Genomic DNA, 8651 nt, shown 5'->3' with positions numbered 1-8651 from the left:
TTTTCAGGCGTAAACGAGGCGTTTTACGCCTCGATTTACGCCTGAAAACACGGCTCCAATACGTCGACAAACATCTGCCCATTAATTTCAATGGGTTTGCCAATGTACTGTGCCGACGACCTCTAATTTTACGCGTCGCTGTCAAAAGACGGCGCGTAAAATAACAGCGTCATCAAAGAAGTGCAGGACACTTCTTGGGACGTAATTTGAGCCGTTTTTCATTGAATTCAATGAAGAACAGTTCCAAATTACGTCCGTAATGGACGCCCCGCAAAACGCGAGTACATGCAATTACGTCTGAAATGCAGGAGCTGTTTTCTCCTGAAAACAGCTCCGTAATTTCAGCCGTAGTTGACGTTATCGTGTGCACATACCATTAGGGTATGTTCACACGAGGGCGTCCGTAACGGATGAAATTACGGGGATGTTTCAGCCTGAAAACATCCCCGTAATTTCAGCCGTAACGGCATGTGCAGGCGCTTGAACGCCGCGTCCATTACGGACGTAATTAGCGCTGCTATTCATTGGAGTCAATGAATAACGGCTCCAATTACGGCCAAAGAAGTGACAGGTCACTTCTTTGACGCGGGCGTCTATTTACGCGCCGTCTTTTGACAGCGGCGCGTAAATTACGCCTCGTATGAACAGACAAACGTCTGCCCATTGCTTTCAATGGGCAGATGTTTGTCAGCGCTATTGAGGCGCTATTTTCGGACATAATTCGGGGCAAAAACGCCCGAATTACGTCCGTAAATAGGCCGTGTGAACATACCCTAACAGTCACTTGGAGAGAGAATGCTTCCCTGGCACTCAGAGACATAACTTGAAGCTCCTGGGCCCCAATGCAAAATCTATAACGAGCCCCCACCTACCATGTGTCATTTATAATACTGGTGTATGCGGCCCCCTAGGGCTCCAGGGCCTGGGTGCGACTTCCTTCTCTGCACCCCCTATAGCTACGCCCCTGCTGGCACTGATCTCTGCAAAGAGGAGGTGAGTATAGATTTAATATAGAATATAACATAGTTATGAAGAAAGCTAAATGCTGTTATAGTTTTAAGGTTATGATGAAAAGTTCTGCAAAACTGCATTGATATGTTTTATGTTTTTTATTCAAAATAAAAATTACAAAATCCTCAGTGTTCATTTACTATTCCAGTGCAAAATCATTTGACTCTTACATTTTTAGATGGACCAAACTTTTTATTCATTCTAAAACCCTGCCTGTAACTATACAGAATAGATACAATGTTACAGCCAATTCCAGCCATACTGTACTATGACATGCCAGGAAGCAAACCAGGAGGAGGAAACGTCAGCTATTTATAGCTCTGCTACATGCACTAGATGCACTAAACGGCTGTTTCTCACGTCCAAAGTTTGCAACGCTCGTGTGAATGTAGCCTAAGGTGGGTTTCCGGCAGTCAGAAACCCCACTAATCAGAAATTGATATCCTTTTTTGATTTTAGGGTTTTTTTTCTGGACAATTTTGGCATAATTTACAGGCAACCAAAATATTTATGGACAAAGTGGAAACCAAAATAGAATGATACAGATTAGAAGTAATGCATGTCTATAACCCAGAATGGTAATATAAACACAAAAGAGGCATTTACTTTATTTACATGGACCGTGTGTGAATGTTCTAAAGTTTGGCAATGCCACATACACATTTATTGTGGGAAACCTCATCTTTTTTTTAACCACTTGTTGACCACCTGATAACCATATACAGTACCTCAGGCTGGTCCAGCATATAACTCTTCTGCCCTGTTCATACATGTGTGGCTGCATAAGGGGACAGCCGGCTATCAGAAACAGCCAGACTACCGAGAGAGAAGCAGAAATGGATCAATACTATTCAATCATTGGTTTACGTTCAATACACGCCGCTTGCTATATTAGTCTGAGCCATGATACATTACATGAGCCATACATTACATGAGCACTGGGTGACCCATAAAGGCTAATAGCTAGATGAGCTCTGTTAGGCATCATTTAGGCGAGCGTAATACACGCGCGTGCGACGCGTGTGCTTTTCACGCGTGTCGTACGCACCTATATTAGGCTATGGGGCAGTGCAGACAGTCCGTGATTTTGCGCAGCGTGTGTCCGCTGCGTAAAACTCACGACATGTTCTATATTTCTGCGTTCTTTGCGTATCACGCACCCATTGAAGTCAATGGGTGCGTGAAAACCACGCAGGTCGCACGGAAGCACTTCCGTGCGAACAGCGTGATTCGCGCAACAGCTGTCAAACTCTGAATGTAAACAGAAAAGCACCACGTGCTTTTCTGTTTACAAATATCCAAACGGAGTGTCAAAATGATGGCAGCTGTGAGAAAATCTCGCAGCCGCGCATCATACACTGATGACACACGCAGCTGTTAAGTGCCTTTTACGCACGCAAAACGTAGCGTTTTTTGCGTGCGCAAAACGCACACGCTCGTGTAAATAAGGCCTAAAGTTGGTACAGAGACTGAATTTCCCCCAGCAGGACGGACTGATCTACCCCCAAAAGTGACTTATGACCTCAAGGCGGAAAACAATGCGTAAACAAATAATAATAAAGTTAAAATAAAAAATAAATATAAAGTAAAATAAATAAAACAATAACACGGTCAGATCAAATGCTCAGCTAACAGCCCTGCCCCGATGACGTGAAACTTTACAAGCCTATATCAAAATGCCTGTAGTGGAAATGGGAACCTTGATTTAGCACAACTATAGGCCTGGATCACACACACAGTTTTGATGCAGTTTTTGGCTCCGTTTTTTTTAGCCATAGCCAGAAGGGGATCCAAATGAAAGGGAAGGTATACAGAAAAGACTGCTGCATCTCCTTTCTTTTGTGTATAAAAACAACTGAGCCAAAAATTGTACCACAAACTGCGAGCCTGGCATAATATTGTTAAAAATGAAATTATAAAAAGACAGACATTTTGAAACTTTCTCCTATTAGAGAAAAAAAATATTTATATAAAAAAACTTTTACTAAAAAAATGTTTTGGCTAACCAAAAAAACGAAAAAAAGTTATACAATGTGTACTAAAAAAACACTAAACTCTAAATTGTACATTGTATTTCTTGCAGGACTATGTGACAGTTAGACATTGTCAGAGGAGGAATGTCAGTTTCGTTTAGCAATCGTTCAATAAGTTATCGCTCAAACTATGACATTAATACATTTTCTAAATCTCCAGAAACATGGCGTCTATCTTGGAGACTTTCATATAGAAAGTATTACCGCTCTAGTGTTGACACATCGCCTTATTCTTGGACGATACGCCAGTATTCTAACCAATCACAATTCTTGTTTTATGTCTAAAGTAATAGAATGACCAAAAAAAACGCTCAGCTATTGGTTGTGTGGAGACCTTCTGGTTACAGTGGGAGGTCACGTACACGCCACACATCTTGGACTGTTCGCCGTACAGTCCTTCTCTTCCGGTGCGCATTTAGGGCTGAAAGGTACGTTGCGGTGACTACTCTACGTCATTAATCTCTGTCGTATTGCACGCGTATTCCAGTTTTGAACGTTATGGGTATGTGCACACACACTAATTACGTCCATAATTGACGGACGTATTTCGGCCGCAAGTCCCGGACCCCACACAGTGCAGGGAGCCGGGCTCCTAGCATCATACTTATGTACGATGCTAGGAGTCCCTGCCTCGCTGCAGGACAACTGTCCCGTACTGTAATCATGTTTTCAGTACGGGACAGTAGTTCCACGGAGAGGCAGGGACTCCTAGCGTCGTACATAAGTATGATGCTATGAGCCCGGCTCCTTGCACTGTGTTCGGTCCGGGACTTGCGGCCGAAATACGTCCGTCAATTACGGACGTAATTAGTGTGTGTGCACATACCCTATAAGTTGATTCTCGTGTAGTGCAATGCATTGAGAACTCGTTGTCCTGTAGCGGAACACATGGCGTGTACTATCGCATACGCCTTGTACTATCGCATACGCCTTGTACTATCGCATACGCCTTGTACTATCGCATACGCCGTGTACTATCGCATACGCCTTGTACTATCGCATACGCCTTGTACTATCGCATACGCCTTGTACTATCGCATACGCCTTGTACTATCGCATACGCCTTGTACTATCGCATACGCCTTGTACTATCGCATACGCCTTGTACTATCGCATACGCCTTGTACTATCGCATACGCCTTGTACTATCACATACGCCTTGTACTATCACATACGCCGTCTGCTTCAACTGTTCCCAAACTTCTCAGATATTCTTTACTGTCCGCACACAACGAAATGAAGACTCAAGAGCTTCGGTTTTTCTTGTATATGCAAATCCGGCAAGTTACATGGACATGTAATACAACGCATCACATAATGATACACTAGTCTCCCAAATACTGCCATCCAATGTCTACATAATACTGCCATATAGAGACAGTGTAATACTGCCATACTGTTTACATAATACTGCCGTATAGAGATGGTGTAATACTACAATCCAATGTCTACATAATACTGCCATCCAATGACTACATAATACTGCCGTATAGAGACCGCGTAATACTGCCATACAATCTCTACATAATACTGCCATAAAATCTCTACATAATACTGCCGTTTAGAGACCGTGTAATGCTGCTATACGATGTCTACATAATACTTCCGTATGGAGACCGCGTAATACTGCCATACAACGTCTACATAATACTGCTGTATAGAGACGGTGTAATACTGCCATACAATGTCTACATAATACTGCCGTATAGAGACGGTGTAATACTGCCATCCAATGTCTACATAATACTGCCATATAGAGACCGCATAATACTGCCATACAACGTCTACATAATACTGCTGTATAGAGACGGTGTAATACTGCCACACAATGTCTACTTAATACTGCTGTATAGAGACGGTGTAATACTGCCACACAATGTCTACATAATACTGCTGTATAGAGACGGTGTAATACTGCCACACAATGTCTACATAATACTGCCATATAGAGACCGCATAATACTGCCATACGTCTACATAGTACTGCTGTATAGAGACGGTGTAATACTGCCACACAATGTCTACATAATACTGCTGTATAGAGACGGTGTAATACTGCCACACAATGTCTACATAATACTGCCATATAGAGACGGTGTAATACTGCCATACAATGTATAAATAATACTGCCATATAGAGACAGTGCAATACTGCCGTATGGAGACGGTGTAATACTGCCATACAAGGTCTACATAATACTGCTATATAGAGACGGTGTAATACTGCCATACAACGTCTACATAATACTGCCATATAGAGACCGCGTAATACTGCCGTACTGTTTACATAATACTTCCATATAAGGACCATGTAATACTGCCTTACAATGTCTACATAATACTGCCATATAGAGACCGTGTAATACTGCTATACAATGTCTACATAATACTGCGAAATAGAGACCGCGTAATACTGCCATACTGTTTACATAATACTTCTATATAGAGACGGTGTAATACTGCCATACAATGTCTACATAATACTGCCATATAGAGACCGCGTAATACTGCCATACAATGTCTACATAATACTGCGAAATAGAGACCGCGTAATACTGCCATACTGTTTACATAATACTTCTATATAGAGACGGTGTAATACTGCCATACAATGTCTACATAATACTGCCATATAGAGACCGCGTAATACTGCCATACAATGTCTACATAATACTGCCGTATAGAGACCGCGTAATACTGCCATACAATGTCTACATAATACTGCCGTATAGAGACCGCGTAATACTGCCATACAATGTCTACATAATACTTCTATATAGAGACGGTGTAATACTGCCATACAATGTCTACATAATACTTCTATATAGAGACGGTGTAATACTGCCATACAATGTCTACATAATACTGCCGTATAGAGACAGTGTAATACTGCCATACAATGTCTACATAATACTTCTATATAGAGACGGTGTAATACTGCCATACAATGTCTACATAATACTGCCGTATAGAGATGGTGTAATACTGCCATCCAATGTCTACATAATACTGCCATATAATGTCTATATAATACTACCGATTAGAGATGGTGTAATACCGCCATACAATGTCTAAGTAATACTGCCGTTTAGAGACCGTGTAATGCTGCTATACGATGTCTACATAATACTTCCGTATGGAGACCGCGTAATACTGCCATACAACGTCTACATAATACTGCTGTATAGAGACGGTGTAATACTGCCATACAATGTCTACATAATACTGCCGTATAGAGACGGTGTAATACTGCCATCCAATGTCTACATAATACTGCCGTATAGAGACGGTGTAATACTGCCATCCAATGTCTACATAATACTGCCATATAGAGACCGCATAATACTGCCATACAACGTCTACATAATACTGCTGTATAGAGACGGTGTAATACTGCCACACAATGTCTACATAATACTGCCGTATAGAGACGGTGTAATACTGCCATCCAATGTCTACATAATACTGCCATATAGAGACCGCATAATACTGCCATACAACGTCTACATAATACTGCTGTATAGAGACGGTGTAATACTGCCACACAATGTCTACATAATACTGCTGTATAGAGATGGTGTAATACTGCCACACAATGTCTACATAATACTGCCATATAGAGACCGCATAATACTGCCATACAACGTCTACATAATACTGCTGTATAGAGACGGTGTAATACTGCCACACAATGTCTACATAATACTGCTGTATAGAGACGGTGTAATACTGCCACACAATGTCTACATAATACTGCCATATAGAGACGGTGTAATACTGCCATACAATGTATAAATAATACTGCCATATAGAGACAGTGCAATACTGCCGTATGGAGACGGTGTAATACTGCCATACAAGGTCTACATAATACTGCTATATAGAGACGGTGTAATACTGCCATACAACGTCTACATAATACTGCCATATAGAGACCGCGTAATACTGCCGTACTGTTTACATAATACTTCCATATAAGGACCATGTAATACTGCCTTACAATGTCTACATAATACTGCCATATAGAGACCGTGTAATACTGCTATACAATGTCTACATAATACTGCGAAATAGAGACCGCGTAATACTGCCATACTGTTTACATAATACTTCTATATAGAGACGGTGTAATACTGCCATACAATGTCTACATAATACTGCCATATAGAGACCGCGTAATACTGCCATATAATGTCTACATAATACTTCTATATAGAGACGGTGTAATACTGCCATACAATGTCTACATAATACTGCCGTATAGAGACGGTGTAATACTGCCATCCAATGTCTACATAATACTGCCATATAGAGACCGCGTAATACTGCCATACAATGTCTACATAATACTGCCGTATAGAGACCGCGTAATGCTGCTATACGATGTCTACATAATACTTCCGTATGGAGACCGCGTAATACTGCCATACAACGTCTACATAATACTGCTGTATAGAGACGGTGTAATACTGCCATACAATGTCTACATAATACTGCCGTATAGAGACGGTGTAATACTGCCATCCAATGTCTACATAATACTGCCGTATAGAGACGGTGTAATACTGCCATCCAATGTCTACATAATACTGCCATATAGAGACCGCATAATACTGCCATACAACGTCTACATAATACTGCTGTATAGAGACGGTGTAATACTGCCACACAATGTCTACATAATACTGCCGTATAGAGACGGTGTAATACTGCCATCCAATGTCTACATAATACTGCCATATAGAGACCGCATAATACTGCCATACAACGTCTACATAATACTGCTGTATAGAGACGGTGTAATACTGCCACACAATGTCTACATAATACTGCTGTATAGAGATGGTGTAATACTGCCACACAATGTCTACATAATACTGCCATATAGAGACCGCATAATACTGCCATACAACGTCTACATAATACTGCTGTATAGAGACGGTGTAATACTGCCACACAATGTCTACATAATACTGCTGTATAGAGACGGTGTAATACTGCCACACAATGTCTACATAATACTGCCATATAGAGACGGTGTAATACTGCCATACAATGTATAAATAATACTGCCGTATGGAGACGGTGTAATACTGCCATACAAGGTCTACATAATACTGCTATATAGAGACGGTGTAATACTGCCATACAACGTCTACATAATACTGCCATATAGAGACCGCGTAATACTGCCGTACTGTTTACATAATACTTCCATATAAGGACCATGTAATACTGCCTTACAATGTCTACATAATACTGCCATATAGAGACCGTGTAATACTGCTATACAATGTCTACATAATACTGCGAAATAGAGACCGCGTAATACTGCCATACTGTTTACATAATACTTCTATATAGAGACGGTGTAATACTGCCATACAATGTCTACATAATACTGCCATATAGAGACCGCGTAATACTGCCATATAATGTCTACATAATACTTCTATATAGAGACGGTGTAATACTGCCATACAATGTCTACATAATACTGCCGTATAGAGACGGTGTAATACTGCCATCCAATGTCTACATAATACTGCCATATAATGTCTATATAATACTACCGATTAGAGATGGTGTAATACCGCCATACAATGT

At 40.9% G+C, this 8651-nt stretch overlaps 1 protein-coding gene across 1 annotated transcript in view; it reads left to right on the top strand.

Annotated features, from left to right (window-relative positions):
- The first annotated feature begins 3379 nt into the window (after positions 1-3379).
- ZNF330 (zinc finger protein 330) overlaps positions 3380-8651 on the top strand; it is a 38641-nt gene continuing 33369 nt past the window's right edge. Inside the window, exon 1 of the mRNA XM_075860412.1 lies at positions 3380-3472. The gene's annotated coding sequence lies outside the window, so the exon portion shown is untranslated. The remainder of the gene's footprint in view (positions 3473-8651) is intronic.

This window comes from Rhinoderma darwinii, chromosome 1 (assembly GCF_050947455.1).
Source record: "Rhinoderma darwinii isolate aRhiDar2 chromosome 1, aRhiDar2.hap1, whole genome shotgun sequence".
NCBI lineage: Eukaryota > Metazoa > Chordata > Amphibia > Anura > Rhinodermatidae > Rhinoderma > Rhinoderma darwinii.
This window is presented reverse-complemented; position numbering and strand designations above follow the sequence as displayed.